Source organism: Pagrus pagrus (assembly GCF_965226575.1).
Source record: "Pagrus pagrus genome assembly, chromosome: 20".
NCBI classification, from domain to species: domain Eukaryota; kingdom Metazoa; phylum Chordata; class Actinopteri; order Spariformes; family Sparidae; genus Pagrus; species Pagrus pagrus.
The window spans coordinates 12265774-12283285 of record NC_140207.1 but is presented as its reverse complement, the minus strand read 5'-3'; the positions used below and the strand labels follow the sequence as shown (position 1 = coordinate 12283285).

General features: G+C 41.5%; 1 protein-coding gene across 3 annotated transcripts in view; it reads left to right on the top strand.

The window, feature by feature from the left end:
- Positions 1 to 17512, top strand: part of LOC311249408 (uncharacterized protein) — a 50734-nt gene that overhangs the window by 14380 nt on the left and 18842 nt on the right. The gene's annotated exons all lie outside the window — the stretch shown is intronic.

The following is a 17512-nucleotide window of genomic DNA, read 5'->3' as shown; positions in this document are numbered from 1 at the left end:
CAGTGGTAGCCTCCAGGCTTTGCTCAGTATTTATTTGGTGTTTTTATTTAGCAAGTGTTTTTTTCTACTTGATTGCAGGCCCAACCGGGGGCATCTTAATTCTCTAAATGACTTTTTAAGTAGTGCCACTGCTCTGCATGACCCCGCTGAGTGACAGGCCATTCTAATCCTTTTTCACAAGGGGAAACAGCCTCTTATAGCAGCCTCTGGTCAGTTTGTTTTTGCCCCAGCCCACAACATACGGCATTTAACACTCTCATAATTAAGTAGCTGGAGCCAAAGTGTCCTGCCCAATCTGAGGGTGACGGCTGCCGCTGATTGACATATGAAGCAGAAGGACTGTTGAGATCCTGCTGTTTTTTTTTTTTTTAAATGTACACATTAAGGTGGATTATTACTATGCATAATAGGGTGATTATTTCACACAAATATCATTATATAATTATTATTATTATTATTATGTGAAAGTACCAATCATTATCCTTACAATATTGTCACAATATCGATATCGAGGTATTTGGTTAAAAATATCGTGACATTTGACGTTATTCTGAGTATTTATGAAGTGCTTTGAGGAGATTATCTTTGTTTGCAGTGCTTTTACATTGCTCAGGGATTTTATCTTAGATTAGATCAGATTAACTTTATTGTCCACCTCAGTGGAAATCTTCTGGCTTCTCCAGAAGTACAACAAAAGTACAGAAACTTGAACTCGAACTTGGGTTCATGCATGACCTTTTATTGTCTGTTTTGTTGACTTTATATTTGGTCCTTGTTTGTATGGCACTTTGGTCATCTCATGTGGTTTTTGAATATACGATAGATATAAATTTTGACTTCACTTGATTTTCAAAATAAAGAGCTATATTGGTTGTCATGGTATAACATAAAAATATCGCAGAAAATTATTCGTGAAAATAATCATCACATTAATGGTTAATGAGAATAACATTAGCAACTCCACTATATATATCTCAATATCTTGAAAGTCATCAAAAGCACCTCATGACTGCTCCGACTGGGCGACAAAATCAAATATTTGAAGATCTGTGCCCAAATACCTTATATCAATATTGTGAAAAGATTGCAGGGATGACTGTTGCTGCTTTAACAAAATGTTAACACAGTGAAAAATATGACAATGATGATGATGATCTGTAATGTGGATATAATGACTGAATGGGTGAAAATGACATCTCTTCACTGTAATGCAGCCTTTAAAACCAGGAAAAGTCAACACTTGCGTCATATCACGATACGACAATGTCGAAAAATCAAGGACTATATATAGTCTCATATCAGGATTAGGATGTAATATTATTATATTTGCCCAGCTCTGGTATTAATTGTTGCTTAACAGGTCAGTTTTCGTTAAGTACAGCAAAATTAATGTATTTGACGGAGATAAGCACTCAGACAATAATTACATGCAATATTGGGGCGTCTTGACAGTGTCCCTGCTTGCCGTTTATCCTGGTCTTTTCTAGCCAACTGGGTGAAGGATACTCTGCCTGTTTCCCCACCCAAACTCTAGGTCCCATCTGCTCACAGAAAGGCACAACATTTGTCAAAGTAGACTGGATAATGGCTTTGGCATCCTTATTATAATCTCAGCATAATCTTCATTTGTCCACTTTTGGCATCGGGGACACTTCTGGGTTTGGGAAATCGGTCAGGACTCTTAAGTGTCCTCGTTTCGTTTTCATTAGCTCAAATCTAGGCATGAAAGCTCATTTAATTCCAATTTAAAACATGATGGTTCTGTGTTTTTCTGAGGTGCACAGAGAGCTGAGGTTGTTTCCATCCTACTGTGATTATCCGGAATAAAACTCCCCAAATTAAATGGTCGTAGAAATAAAGCCTCATGAGTCTGTGAGTCTGATTGTGCTTAATATTTCACAGTTGTGTTTCCTAACCGAGGCTGCTTCTTCCTGCTAACTGCCGAGAGCTAAAAACAAGCCAAAGAGACTTCATTTTCGACTTGGTGCCTGTAAAGACAATAGAGGGACGAACTTCATATCGTGTCTCTCCGTTCTCCATTAAGGTTGTGGCTCTCAGTTGACTACTGCTCCCCCTGTATGTGGGTCACAGACACCGTTCCCAGCTGTGCAGCCCAGTCAGCTGTGCCTTTTGCCATGCCCGCCAACATCTGCTCCACAAAAACAATATCCAGCTTTTAGCACTCAAATGGAGGTTACACCATATGCCAGCAAGCCACTTAGTTTCTGCCAGGGGAGCTGGGGCCTGGCCGCACTCGACGAGGTAACAATGAAGGAGAGCGGCACTGGGATGTGAAGGAGAGCTCATCTTTCTCTCTCCTCTTTCTTTTTTATTCATTCTCTTACCTGTAGTGCTCATTTTCCTTCTTACATTTAAATTTTAAGTTTATCTTCTTCTTTTTTCTTATTGTGTGAACCCTTCTCTGTCTTGTGCTGTTTTCTCTGCGGCTCCTCACTCAGGCCATCAATGTGTGCCAGTGCGCATCTGCTCAAGGTGCTTTGGCAGCATCACCTTTTGAATATTAATGCACCACCTAAACAAGTTTCCCTGCAAGGTCTGCCACAAGGTCTGGTGAAGTGCGTGTTTGTGTGTTATACACGCTAATGTTTGAGAATCATTTTGTTGTAACACTCATTGCCATTTAGTTTACACATTGCAGATGGGGGGAATCATTTTAAACAACACTAAACAATTCTTTTTTAACTTCTTCTTCGTGGAGAACTGGAAGATGGATTGCATGAGAAGCAATTTAGCCATTTAAGACCAATTAAGAGTGCAGATCTGGATAGTATGGGCTGAAGTGCTGCTCACTATGCTGAGAGGTGATAATGGATTTTTAATTAAATATGGGAACCAAAGGTCCCAAAATGGAGCTTACAGCTAACCAAGCAGTAGCCATTTGGTGACTGTACAGACAAGGTCCATTATTGCCTCTCTGGCCTTGAGTCTCTTCACTTCCTGCTTTGCTCTGCAGTCTAGCCACTGTCCAATCCTTCATGGCTGAGATATCATCTTCTTTTTAATCAGCAGAAGTGTGCAGTTGAAAAACAAGCAGGATTTAACCAGACAGAATGTAGGATAAATTATGTTAGTGTGAAATAATTATTTCGAAGGTGTTGCTTTGTTCAGTGACTTGATATTTAATTAATTTTCACAGCTGGTGTTTTTTTTTATGATATAATGTATATCAGATAAGTGTAGCAATGTATTTATTTTAGTAAAGCAGACAAAACGCAGATGTTTTCACACACAAACTGACACTTGAACATATTGTGTCAGTGATTATTTTATTCATCCGATGCAGGCTCTTGTCCTTGTTCCTGTTGGAGGGGGAGAGAGGAGGGCGAGACAGACAGAGCCACGCGCTCAGGGGGGGTGGATCCACTGAGAAGCTCTGGGACGGCAGGTCGGGGCTGCCTTCCGCAGGTCACGGTTTCACTTGTGGGTATTAATTTGGGAGGGACGAGCACACAGCAGCTGTGTGTGTGTTTGTGTGTGTGTGATGGCCATGGTGAGAGCTGTTAGAGGAGCTGGTGTGCAGTGAGAAATCACCTTGACAGGGCCTGTACTGTATATCATACTAGGTGCTGATGCCATTCATGAATGCTGATTAGAGTCTACCGAGGGTTTAATTACTTTCTGCTTAGATGCTGTCGGTGTTTGTGGTTTGAGTCTCACAGGAGCAGTTTGTAGAGTCTTCAAAAAGATGGAAAATTTCTCTTTTTTTTGGCCAGAAAATAACTTTTAAGTGTCATCTAGTTACCAGCTGGTTGAGCTTAGAATTATAACAACACCAATAAAAATCTAAGCAAAAGGCTATGCTGGCAACAAGGATATATTTTTACTGTCGAAAGATAATTTGTAACATAGCAACATACTGTGACTTATTTTCCAAGTTGTTTATACCCACCTCTAGCTTGTATTTATTTAATCTGATTGCTATTTTTTGTCCAAATTCACACATTTGTCACATTTATTTGATCAAATTCACATCCGTCTTAGAAATGCCAGAGCTTTTGGCAACGGCAGCAGATTTCTGTCAGCGTCTATCTTTGAACACCTCCCACATCATGTTCTGAGGAAGTGATTCCTATCCGCTGCCAAAGGGGTGCAGTCCAACAACAAATGGCACTGGATAGGGGGCTGGAGCGAGCCTGGGAGGGGTCTCTCATCCACCGACTGTGCACTCGCCTCAAGTAATAAAACCAGTCTTGAAGTCTTCTTTGCCTTGGTGAGATGTTATAACTTGGAGCAGCGATGAGGAGTGAGATGTGTTGCCATATTGATTATATGCACTTCCCTGGACAGTCAGAGGAGGGCAGTGCTTAAGTGGAAACAAAGCAGAAGCTGTCAGGGTACAATCAGCTTCATACTATGTGTGTGTAGGCGAAGGTGTCATGTATCCGTGTTTATATTCTGTGAACCATGTGGGTCTCTCACAGGTCAACAAGGATGTGTGGTCTGCTATTATGTGCAGCGTGTAACATGCTGTTGGGTGTCTCTATTGTGCTATACATTACAGTAAGTAACACGGACAAACTAGCACAGAAATTATGCTAATGATGACAGTGATTATGTTAATTTGACTTTACCAGTGCAGCGCAATGATGCTGAGCCTACATGATTATTAATAGGATCACAACATGTTAGATCACATAATAGTTAAGATATGCTTACGGTCTGTATCTGTAGTGTCTGTGGCAAAAAAACTACATGGCAAAATCAGAAATTTTCATTTTTTTGTTTGAATTTTTGACTTTAATATTTTGGATTGACTATAAGTCAAGCTGGGTAGCGTTTTAGTTGTTTCACTTTAATGAAAATTCATCATTTTCCATTAAAAAGTCATTCCAAGGTTGTACTTAATACATAATCCCTAAAGCGAAGCAAACTTTACCTCTGATTAAATTAGAGCTTGACAGGATGTCTCTGTCACCTTTTTAAGGCGAGAAGCAAGTGGGCTTTTATCTCTGCTCCAGCTGTGACTTCTCTTAGAGACAACTTTTCGAGGCCATTGCATGACTGCTCAGAACAAGAGTGAGACCTCAACAAATGCGTTCAGCCAGCAACCACATCTGGGAGTGATGCATCATGAAGACCTGTCAAAAAACTTTGATCCTGATCAACGTGAAAAGTGTAGACAAGGATGTAATATTGAACGTCCAGATGGTTTCCAAGCAGAGACAGACGTGCGGTGGCTTGGCGTTATCTTTAATTCATATCTGCTCAGCCGTTCTCGCTGCTTTGTTAGGCCCTGTCTCTGGGCACTGGGAGATGTGCAACTAATTTAATATGGGGGAACAAACAAACTAAGTTTAGTCAGTGTCACTTCGGCTGGCACTCGAGCTAATCTGTGTGAACAGTACTGTGTATGATATAGTGCAACACAGTGAATGCTTTCTCTTACAATTGGAAATGACTTTTTGGGGTGTTATGCCAAGAGCTTGATGATGATGCTCAGAAGCCCAGTATGGTTCACGCCTCACTGCTTCAAAGCAACCGCTAAGCTCTTTTTAATGATATGACATACACCATTATTGTGGTTGACTTAGTCTCATATACCTGTATTCTTTATCTAACCACTTTTAGCTTATTTATACAAAGAATTAAGAGGTAAAAATACTAAATATTAAACATTTCTTTCTCTCGATTTAAGTCTTCTCCTTTGCCGATTGAAATGCATATCAACAGCAAGGTTCAGCCCGTAAATTTTATAGCTTTAAACGAAGGCCTCCAGGGCTGCGAACCAGAGCTTTACGTGTCCAGGACTTTGTCACCCTGGGCAGATGAGTCGAGTGCCCCCTTTCCCTGGGCCATGGTTTAACCATATGGGTCTGAGAGAGCAGAGGTGATAAAAGATTCAGAGGGTTGGACACACTCATCTGCTATCAATTATGGTGCAGATGTGCCTGTATGTGTGTGGCACTGTGATTGACATGACGTGAGAGTCCCGATAACAGAAGAGCGTGGTTCAACATGTAAATGCATGAACAAATCCAGTTGCAGGATGTGCACTTGTAACACATCTTATAATTAAGTTATTGATAATTTTATCAGTGAAGAATGTTCTTTATCTTTATTTGATTCATTGTCAGTGAGGTATACAAGTGCAATGCCAATATTGGTCATATGTTGAGATGATGAACTTTGTCTCCTTGGAGGATAGTTGGCGTCCAAAATTCAATGCATCTGCTTTTCAGAAGCAAACTGACAAATGTATGTTAATGTGTTGGCAGGATTTAAAAAGTGAAATGAGGCAGCCCATCTTTTCAGATCAGTCATGTGTCACAAAGCCAGAGCCTCAGCTCTTTCCTCTCTCCTCCATGGGGCTGGGATGACCTCAATAATTAAGTGACAATTTTAAAATGCATTTCTAATTTTCTACCAGACTGAAAAGCTTTATTATGGAATAGCTGACAAAAACCCTCCCCTTGAATGGGGGGTGACTCCTGGGCTTCCACTAAACTGGTCATGAATGCACAAACCATCTGTTTTTCTGGCCGTTTGTCAGTGTGAGCGTGGCGGAGGCAGCTGTCGGAGTGGCCCCGGTTTGAATGATGGAGCACACAACCTTTGTTTCGCTCGGCAGTGGCTTTGTGAGCTCTGGCTCGTCCCGCTCATGCTGCCCTGCACCGGAATAAGGCAGGAGATGGTTTCTGTTGTCGGCTCACCAGTCACCACCAAGTTGCCAGAAAGGCCGAGTCAGAGAGGCGAGAGATAGACTTGGGAGAGAGCTTGAGAAAATTAAATGAACGGAGAGAATGAATGAGAGGGAAAGAAAATGAGGGGATGGACAGAAGGGATGTGGTGAGAGAGTTGAAGGGAAGGGAAGGTGTATGGCTGGTGAGTGCATTGTGTTGGTGAATGAGGATCTGGGGCATTGTGTGCCGGCCAATCTGTAGCTCAGTGGGTGAGGTTGTCAGGAGCCAGAGCCAAGGATGAGGGCCAGAGGGCCAGGAGAGAAAGGTGAGAGCAGCCAGCAGGGCTGAGGAGAGTGGAAGAACGAGAGCAGAGAGAGGAAACAAAGGAGTAAAAAAATGCTGATTTATTTGGGTTTCGAAGCAGTGACGCATTGAGTTTTATGATAAGAAAGTTGTGGTAGAGTAGTATTTAAATGGGGTGGTTGTTGTGTGAGCCAGTGTTTAAAATGGGCCTTCTGGTTATTATCTATTTAAAACATAATTTCCTGGCCACAGTATGCCTTTTATATTTCCAAATTAAAGGCCAGCCCTGGGTAAGCACAGCATATTGGAGGATAATTTAATTCTTATCATGCACAGTGCGGTCCTGCTCCCTCAGCTTTACTTATCTCTCGTCTTATTTATTAAGGTGATTCCCTCAGACAATTTTACCCCCTGTGCCCTGATAGGATTTTACTTTGGTGTGGGTCACACTGGCCAGCATGACCTAATTGCATACATTTGCCTGGCTGATGCACTTGACCGGAACAGAGAGGTTGTGATTTTTAGGATGCAAGGTCAACTCCATGTGGGGGGGTCGAGGATGTGCAGTGTGTGTGTCTTATATCACCTGACACGAGGCCAACATATGTCAGCAATAAAATACCATTTTCATAAAGGTTGTGTGTAGATGTGTTCTGTGGGTTTATGATCTTTTTTACTAGATTTGTGAAACTTCTAGATCATTGTCAATGACACTGAGTTACTAACAGAAGTTGCCCGAAGGCCCAAGAGAAATTCTTGGCCAGCTTGTTTTATGTGTGGCTGAATGGAAGAGGAGCTGAAAGGGTCTGTTCTTCGTGTCACAATGCAAAGCTTATTTCACATGATTTGCTGTTTAGTCACAGACTTATTGTGTCTGTGCGCTAAGAAAGTGTCTTTTCTTGCTGTGAATGCTTTAATGAAGTGGCATGCATTATCCTTTGCAGTTTATTATTTGCACAACTTGGTAAGATCAGTGACAGCAGATGGTTAGTAAGATGGTGAGATAGTCAGGAAGTTTGGCAAAAAAACTTGTACTTTTTTATTTTATGGGCTTTAAATGTAACTCTTTTGGCAAACAATATGCTGATATGATTTGAAGAAAATCCCTAAGCATTGAAATTCCTGCACTTTTAATCTGTATGTTACATTTCATTTGCTTGCATGCGCACAAATATAATTAACAACATTCATTTTATTGTTCTTCTTGCATCCCATCCCTTGTAATGGCCCAGCGATGTGGGCTGTGGGCTGGTAGAGCTTATGGTGGTAAAGCAGAGCTTAGCAGAAAGCAGTTGTGTTCTCTCACACGGCAGTCTGAGCATGGCGTTTTTCTGTAGCCCCGGGGCAGGCAGGCACCCAGCGCTAGCACTGCCTGTGCCCAGCCCCTCCCCATCTGCGTGTCACGAGTCAGATCTCGTTAGGGATGACGGCTCTCTGATGTGGACAAATTGTCACTAAGGGGGGACCTGGAGACTTGAGAGACACAGCTTTGGCTACTTCGAGGGGAGGAAGTGTAGGGGAAATGCATGTCCAGAGGACGCCCCCACAGATAGTGGAGGGGTAATTCTGTAGCCTGATTCTTGCTGTGAGGTGTGGAGATTCTCTGGGGTTTCATCCAGCTCCTCTGTGGTCTCATGTGTTAAGTGTCTGGTTTGGTATTCAGCAGACAGTAGGAGAGAAACCATATGCGCCCTCCTTTGCAGAGATGTTGAAAATCAGCCTGCCAATTGCTTGAAAATGAAAACATGCCAGTTTTATTTAACAGGGCCACTCCATCTACAGAGCAAACAAAGTAACCCCTTTTCTCTTTCAAACTAGATGCTTGAATTGCATCAGGTGCAGATTCTCAGTTCAATTGTGTGGATGGAAACCTCCAATAGACTGCCAAGCACTCATTCATGATCTCACACTTTTGTCTCTTAACCTCGAAGGCCCACAATAGGCAGTATGGTGACAGAATGGCCCCTCTTTTGATGGTTAACGGGCCAAAGAGAGGCCAAGCACCAACACCAGGCTTTGAGAGTAGGCTGGAGAAGCATATGGAGCTCTAAATAAAATTCAGATCAAGCACAATGATAGCTGAAGTCTGCTTTGTGTTAGGAGTGCACGGTGAAAAAAAGGGGTGGAGTGGAAAGTTAGATCCCCATAATAAGATCATGAAAGCATGAGCAAATGAATGTATGGCTCTGTAATGCGGCATGCTTTTGAGTCTAGAGGAAATTTGCAGCAGCAGTGTTTTTGTCAGCGACAAACTCTTCAAACTCTGCCCTTTATTACTCTTCAACGGTTGGCTTCAATGAAGCCTCATCATCCGCCCAGAGTTCTGCTCCTAATCAATGACACTGACAGTTGACAGATTTTCCAGGCTTGGGGTCTTTGTTAGAGGCTGATGACCTGAAAGGGCTTGGGTGGTAGGGCAATGAATAAGATGTTTAAAGCTAATAAATAAACCCTCCAAAAGCTGCTCTGGTGTGTGTCTGTCTGTCTGTGTGTGTGTGTGTGTGTGTGTGTGTGTGTGTGTGTGTGTGTGTGTGTGTGTGTGTGGCAGCAGAAGTGGTGTGGTGGGGGGGATTTTTCTCTTTTCCTTTTTTCCTCCCTCTTTTTTTCACACTTGCAGAATCTGCGGCCTTTGAAGGACTTGTGAAGCCGAAGGCGTCCCGTTGCTCAATCAAACAGATTAAGTCAGTCAGACAAGCAGCGATCTGTCCCATTCAATAAAGTTACTTTTGTCATGCTGGATCTCAGAGGGCCTCATATATGCATAACACCAGGCTTGGACATGTCACTGTTTTATCACACTGTGATCAGGCTTCAGCTTGCTGTTTTTCTTAGCGTTTTGGATAGTGTGAATTGCTGCACTTATGTGGCATTATGTGATAAAAAAAATTGTGTTTTTTGCCAAAATGTATCTGATTTTTTTTCCTAAGTCACTTATTAATTTTTAGACATTCTCCAACTAATTGCTAACATACATCAAAAATAAGATTAAACTGAAAAATTAAACCTTCTTCTTCCCCTGATCTGCTTAAAAAAAGGTGAATATGTAGAAATTCTGAAGCACGGGCGACCCAGTAATGAGGACATCTGTTTTCATATGGTCCTTGACACGTAGCACCAGAAATTTGATGTCATCCTGTCCAAACTGGTACATGGCTGGCAGACAGCATGGCATCCTGTGATTGGTTCTGACAAGCCAGTGACAGCTCTGGAGGTGAGGAGGGTGCATGACAAAGGGCAAGCAAAGGATGAGGGGGGAACGGCGTCAGGCTATAGGTCTGTTCGTCTGTCTGTCTGCCTGTCTTTTCTGCCAACCCCCTCTAAACCTCCATCACCCCCTGTAGCATGTTCCCATGAACACCCACCCGCTATAATCAGACCAATCAGAGCCATGATATGACTGCCTTACTTCAAATGAGATGTTGTGGCGACTTATTCTTTAATATTTAATGATTAGTGTTTGGAGCATGGAATGTTTTGAGGCATGCCATTGTGGTATATGGACATTATTACACGTACATCTCTGATTTAAAGATGGCCACCTGCCATTATGAAAATCAGAGGCTGCTATGCTTTTGCACACAGCTGAGCTCAGTGGGAGCTAGTGGAGCCTCCTTGACATTGAGCGCACAACAGATTTTTTGGCAGTGATATCCCTTTATCATTTTCTCCTCTCGCAGACATAAAAGGGTTTCCTCTGTTTTATAGAAGCATCATTTATTAGAGCTGCTAATGAAAAAAGGGCCCCGTTTAACGCACTGACGTTTTATTGTGGGGCATGATGACTACATCAGTAGTTTGTGTCCGTGTTGGGCTCACAAGGCAAATTGGATGGCTGTTTTCTCCTCATGTGGCCAGTCTCCAGTGTGACCTTGCATTAGTGCATATGCTCACAGCAGGGTCACTGGTTGAGGGCATGATCTGTCAGCCTTTGTTTATGAAAGGCAGACAGCACAAGCCTGTAAGATAACATATTTCATGCAATTAGTGGTGTGCTGTACTGCATTACAATTTCTGTGCAACCACAGTAAACAACACAGATTTAAGTGTTGGCTTTTTCAGCCTTATGTATTCAACTGTAATGCTACAATGAAGAGTTTTTCTTAAAGGCTCCTTTGTTCTCCTTGAGTTTTGTGATCTATTATTTAGTATTTACCTGTGGTATAGCATTTGCAGAAATTTACAATATAAACATGAAATGCTGACAAACAAGTTGCAGTATATTGTCATGATTTTATACAGTTGTTCCTTTTATGGCTGCAACTACTGCTTATTGTCATTATCATTTTATTAACTGATTTCTCTTTTAATTGAGATGTTTGCTCAAAACAATGTCCGCAAATGAATAATAAAAATCGAAAATGCCCATTATAGGTGCCCAGAGAACATGCCGACATCTTGAAATGTCTTGCTTTGTCCGACCATCAATGGAAAACTCAAAGATTTTCAGGTTGCTATCATGTATGACAAAGAAAAAACAAACATTTTCACAGTTGAGAAGCTTGAATCACTTAAAATATTACTTAAAAACAGTTTCGGATGAATAGTTTTCTGTTTGACTAAGCGACGCATCAACTAATCCTTTCAGTTCTGCAGTAAAGCATGAAGAATATCTTTAGTTCTGCTCGACTTTTAATGGTTTTCTCACAAAAAACACCAGTAACTCTCTACTTCGAATTTAGACTACAGTATTTGGTCACAGGAAATGTCATGATTTTATATAAACAATCTCTTCTAAGATCTTTGGAAATGAGAGTGTTTCTGTGGCTGATCATGCATGAGAATGTCGCAGAAAGAATAAAGATTCCCTACAAATGTTTCTGATGAAGATGTGTCCAGGTTGGATGTTTATACTTCCTGGGTGAGTTGATGTTCACATTATTGAGATGGTTTCGATATGATAGAGATAGGTTGACAGAGTCTGTCAGCGTGGAGTCAGCGGCAGCTCTGATGACTGGCGCCCTCTGACAGTCGCTCTATAAGGCTTGGTAACCAGCCTTTTTCCTGGGAGGTGTTTACTGTCACTGTGCGTTGTGGGTGCCTGGCAGCAGTATTTCTCCAGGCTGTCAATCTCCACAGACACTAACCTGCCATGTTAGATTTGACCTCCACAGGGGAGATTACTGTCTCCAAGCTTTGGAGGCATCCTTCATTTTTCCCCTGCTCTGTAGGGATACCTGAGAGAGATGAGACGGGCCTGCACGCAATATTTACAGCATTTAGAGTAGGCCTAAATTCCCTAAAACATTAATTAAACATTAGCTACGTCATTGTGATAACATGGAGCAGTTATTTTAGTTTCTGAATAGCAAACAAATGCTTTTCCAGGAAATGCAGCTCGACTATTCCTGTATTCCTAATGGAATTATTTCACTTTCCAAGAATACATTCTTACAATATGCAGTATGTGTTATAGGAATGTTGTGTCGTAGCACTGCATATCCTTGTTTCTGTAGAGCAGAGATGAGTTTTGGATGAGGACACTGGCTGTGAGTTGGGTGCAGTATGTGTGTGGGAGGCCTCAGAAATGCCTGTTAATTAGTGGTGTTGCATGATAACTCCCAGCACAACCAGTTAGAATTCCAGACTGAATTAGCTCTTACTATAAGTAGTATTTTGTGGTATGATATTCTTTGAAAGATAAACCTCTTTGGTTTTGTTTATGTCAGTGAGATGGTGTCTTATTTTTAAAAACTCACCCACAAAAGACACACAAAAGGCTCACAAATTAATGTTTTTTTAAGAGCTCCGACTGATTATATGGGACTTCAACACTTTTATTTGACTCCTGACTGACTGCTTATGCTTTTTCGCTTGGGCTATAAATTGGTGATTGTCGCCTGAGATATAGTTTCTCTGTCAGCCATCAGTTACATTTCTTAAGTCACAGCAGGTCACACCTCAGTTCGCCATATTATCTAACATAGAAATGATCAAAATGAACTCCATGCATTGTGTGATGAACAGGAGTTAGCTAATAAAGCCACCACCTGCATGGCTGACTGTGCTAACTCGCTAATCGCAGGAGTATCTAAAGCCATAAATGGCTACAGCAAAGAGTATTGTGAGGCGCAGTTAGCGGTAACTCTGGTGACATGCTGCCAACTATTAGCCTAGCTAAGCACACAATTAAAAAAAACCGAATGCCACAATTCAGTGTGGTGCCTCATTCATTACTGTGAACGTGTCTCACAAGGTTATACACAAAAATACATTGTTTGTTTTACAACCATTCCTTTTGTAATAATTGTGTATAGGGAAAGATATTTTTGGGACAATCTTGCTCTCATGATCCTACAATTCATAATGTGGCCACTACACCACAAGCACCTAACAGACCAGATTAGAAAAGAGGAAAACAATTAGCCTAAACTAAGCTAACTAGCTGCTTTAGACTTATATTTACCGGACATTTAAAGATACAAGAATGGTATTTATCTTCTCATTTTAAACAAATAAGCTTATTTCCCAAATTGTTGTATGATTCGTTTATGGTGAGGAAGCTATGAAAAAGTTACATTGTGCTTTGCTTCTAGAAATCCACTCGAGGTCTTACCCTTACCTGTAAGGTTGACAGTGTTGATGTCTAGTCCAGCTTGAAGTGAAGATGCTGAACAAACTGCTGGCCATTAATCTCAAAGTCAGAAGTGAGTCCAATACTGTTGCATGAGGACTTGTCCGCCTGTGTTTCCCTCCCTGCCTCAGATCTATAAATAATGACATTCATGCACAATGAGCTAGTAGCGAGTGATTCGGGCAGAGTTCATTATAACAAACACGGCATGCTATGTTTCCTTTTTTACAAACTTTGTTTAATCTTGTAGTCATCTCCTCTGATCTCCTCTGAAAAACATGTTCTGAGTACAGCTTCAGCGTCCTATCAGAGGCTCGTTCGGCTTGTAATGATGTTGTTTAAGATGGGCCATCACACATAAATTTACAGCTTTCTCCATTCTTATCATAAATTGACTGGTGCACTAAGAACGAGGGTTATACAGTCACATAAAACCTCCAGTTATGGCCTGTGTTCTGTTTAGCCCTTGATAGAAACGTGGCGTTGCTTCCTGGTGTATTCTGACCATGAAAATTATAATATGGAACAAAGATTAGAATGAAATTATCGTGGCCGGGAGGCATTTACCCGCCGTGTTGAGGCACACTACTCAGGGTTAGAGGAGGGGGAAAAAAAACCTGGTCCCCAAGAATAATGATAATACATTAGGCTGTGAGCGTGCTGGTATTATTGCTGTACATTATGTATGTTCCATTTATACTACCTCACACAGCCCAACCGCTGCTGACGGATAGGTCATTACTCCCCGCACCGATGAACACTTATCAGGCCCCACTGCTGTTTATGGCCAGAATGAAGAGCACTTGTCAGTCAAGGTCACTGCTTTGTGTGTCCTCTTTAATAGTTCCTTCTTCACAGTTGTTGAACTTTGTATGCTAGCTCGGGCCCCCCTCTAAGTGGAGAGAGAGATGGGCTGGCTGCTTTAACGGGGAGATTCAGTCTTTTATGTTGTGTAGAGGGACGTCCCTGCCACTGTGTGTTTGACCAGTGGAAAAGGTCTCAATGGTCTGAACAATGTTGAATAATGGTCCCTCTGTGAATGAGTAAGATTAGTATGTTTGTGTGCCTCAGAGAAAAAGGGATAGGAAGGGATCTATGCAGCTAATAAAGGTCTGTGCTTTCTTTCTGCAGCAAACGAGTCTGCTTTTTCCCTGTTTGCACGAGTGTGTCTGGTCGTGTGTGAGAGTGTATGATAAGTTTGGGTGACAGGATCCTAAGAGCCTGCTCTAACTGGAGGGCCAATGCTAATGCATGGCTGGTTGCGTTACACCAGCTAGTGCTGAAATCAGAAGTGGCCCACAGTGCAGTGCAGAGTTTGGCCTTGGGACAAAATCAGATGTTGGTTGCCTTGGATTCTTTTAGCCTCGAGCCTCTAATATTTGTCATTGCTGCACAAGTCGTATCTCTGTATCTTGTAGCACTGTAGGCCTGTACAAGCAAAGACACACACTTGTTTATCCAGACTGCTTAGGTTAAAAGGCTTGCCCCATGGTGACTGTCAATGTTATTTTGTGTTATGCTCCAATCGTGTTTTTGCTTGCCGTACTACAATTTGTAAGCACTTATTATAGTAATACAATTCCCTCCTTTCTTGTTTAATTTGCATTACACATGTTTGCAGCAGTATCTATTCTCAGTTGTATAATTACCTCCACCAAGGAGGTTATGTTTTTGCCCTTGTCTGTTTGTTCTTTGGTTGGTTGGTCAGTAGGATTACACAAAGACTACTAAAGGGATTTCCCCAAAACCTAGATGGAGGATGGGCCCAGAATAGACCCCATTTACTGAGACAACAGAGAATAATGCCTGGATCCTGATGTAAAAAAAAAAAGGTGTATATAGGTCGATGTCAATTACGGTGAATTAATGTCATGCTACAACTTTTGTGCTGCTTGATACAAAAGGAAAACTCACAAGGTTCTCATTTTCCGTGACCAATATACAAGAGAAGTCTGTGTAATATTACATAATTACATCTGATTGTGTTCTTGGATACATGAGTTTGTTGCTTGTGAATGACATCACAGTGAACAATCATTGATCATTCTTAATCAAATTATCAAACAAAGCAGGGCTCGCTTGGTTGTTTGATGAAATGCTCTCCCCTACGAATTCCCCCATATTATGATTAATTCTTTCCAAAGATAGTTATTCAAGTTATCTGGTGTATTTTTTCATATCCCAATATACTGTATATCACAGAAAAACAAAATATCACAGTGTCCGTTTTCTACTGTTGCTATTCTTGTTTTTTTTCTAGTGGTGGCTACATCCAGCAAAAAAGCGAATGATGAACCCTCAAAATATGTACGATGAAATGACGGTTTACCCCTGTGTTGCACCTTACAGGCAACAGTCAACTCACGGTGTCACACGAGGTTTCACATGGACGTTGTTGCCTTTGACGTACGGAAACTAGATCTCTGAAAATCACTCAAACCCTCATCTTTGCGTCAAAACTCCCCTTTTAACGTCACCCTCTGTCACAGCCTTATTCTGACTCTGCTGTCATAAATCCAAATGGACAATGGTTGACAAGGTGCTTTTCATTGTCACTGTTTTTCCTCGAAGTCACCCAGCATAATTTACGGCGCACACCTTCCTACCCCGTTTCCCCAGAAACCCCCCCTCCACTGTCCAACTCTCAGCTGTAAAAATGAACAGTTCCTGTTTCTCCGCTTTGATGCAATGCTGACAGGAGTCACTTTGATATACTTGGGAGTATGAAATTTCGATCCGTCCTGTTTTTTTTTCCTCCCGAGGCTTCATCTTTGCAGACATTGGGAGCTGTCATTTCGCGACACCCTGTGACGTGGGTGACTCTCAGCCGATATGACAGGTGCTGGACAGCAGACGCACTCCTAGGCGAGCTGGCAATATTTCTTCAGGTAATGTGCCGAAATGTGTAAATGAAATATCTATAAATTTATCACACTGGATTTTTCTTTTTTTATATAAATCTCCACAAAAATATCACAAGCATAGACTTCTGGAGGTGCAGAAATACTGACAAAAGATACGAACGTGTCACATCTAGTAATGCTGCCTTTGAATTTTGCAGATATTGTTGACTTGGGTTATCGTCTGATAATATTAGTGTACTAGTTAATTCAGACAAATGCCAACTCTTGCAAGTTTTATTAAAGAATGAAGCAAACCAATCCTGAGGTTTATGTCATACAAAAATACAATATCTTTATTTTCTAAAGCTATTTCTTTTTGCACTCTTTTCCCTGTTTGACTGCAAAATCACTATTTTATCAAGTCATTTGCTCTCACATTGAGCCTTCTAAAAGTCTTGAAACAATCAGATTTGTATTGGAAACAAATGAAATAATCACATCCTATTAGCATATTGTGTGGTTTGGGAATGATTTAAGGTTTTACAACTCAACAATAGACAAACTGGCTTGTTAAGATGGAGGATTTGTTGCAGTGTGCACTGGGATGTGGGCTGTGCAGTGCACTGTGGGAGCCCACAGGGTGTATGTTCACAGTGTTTCCTGGATTAGACACCTTGGTATGGCCTGTGGAGAGATGTTCGTAGTCCGCTGTTCACACAATCTGCCTGCTACAGCTGAGCTGCCCTTTGCCAACAGGCCTGGAGACAGGACGGACAGATTTAGATCCACATGTCGCAGTTCTCTTTTGGTGCTGCTCACCATTTATTGTTTCATGTCGTTATCATTTCGGGAGATTCTTCTTCGGACAAATGAGGATATTCACACTTGTGTATTTGCTCATTAATATGTCTTGGGATGTACAAATTGTCCGACTGTTTATATAACTGTTTCTCAGCAAGTAATTACAACAAGTGAGCGTTATCAGTCCATCTGTGTGAGGCCAAGTGCTGTGTACCGAAGAAGCAACGTCTCAGAGGTCTGTTTTGTGTGCCCATACATGCTCATATGTTTGCTTGTATTTCTTTATATGTATGCTACTATATCTAATCAATATGTTGGTGCATTGGTTACTGGATAACCGGGCAGTTCTTTCC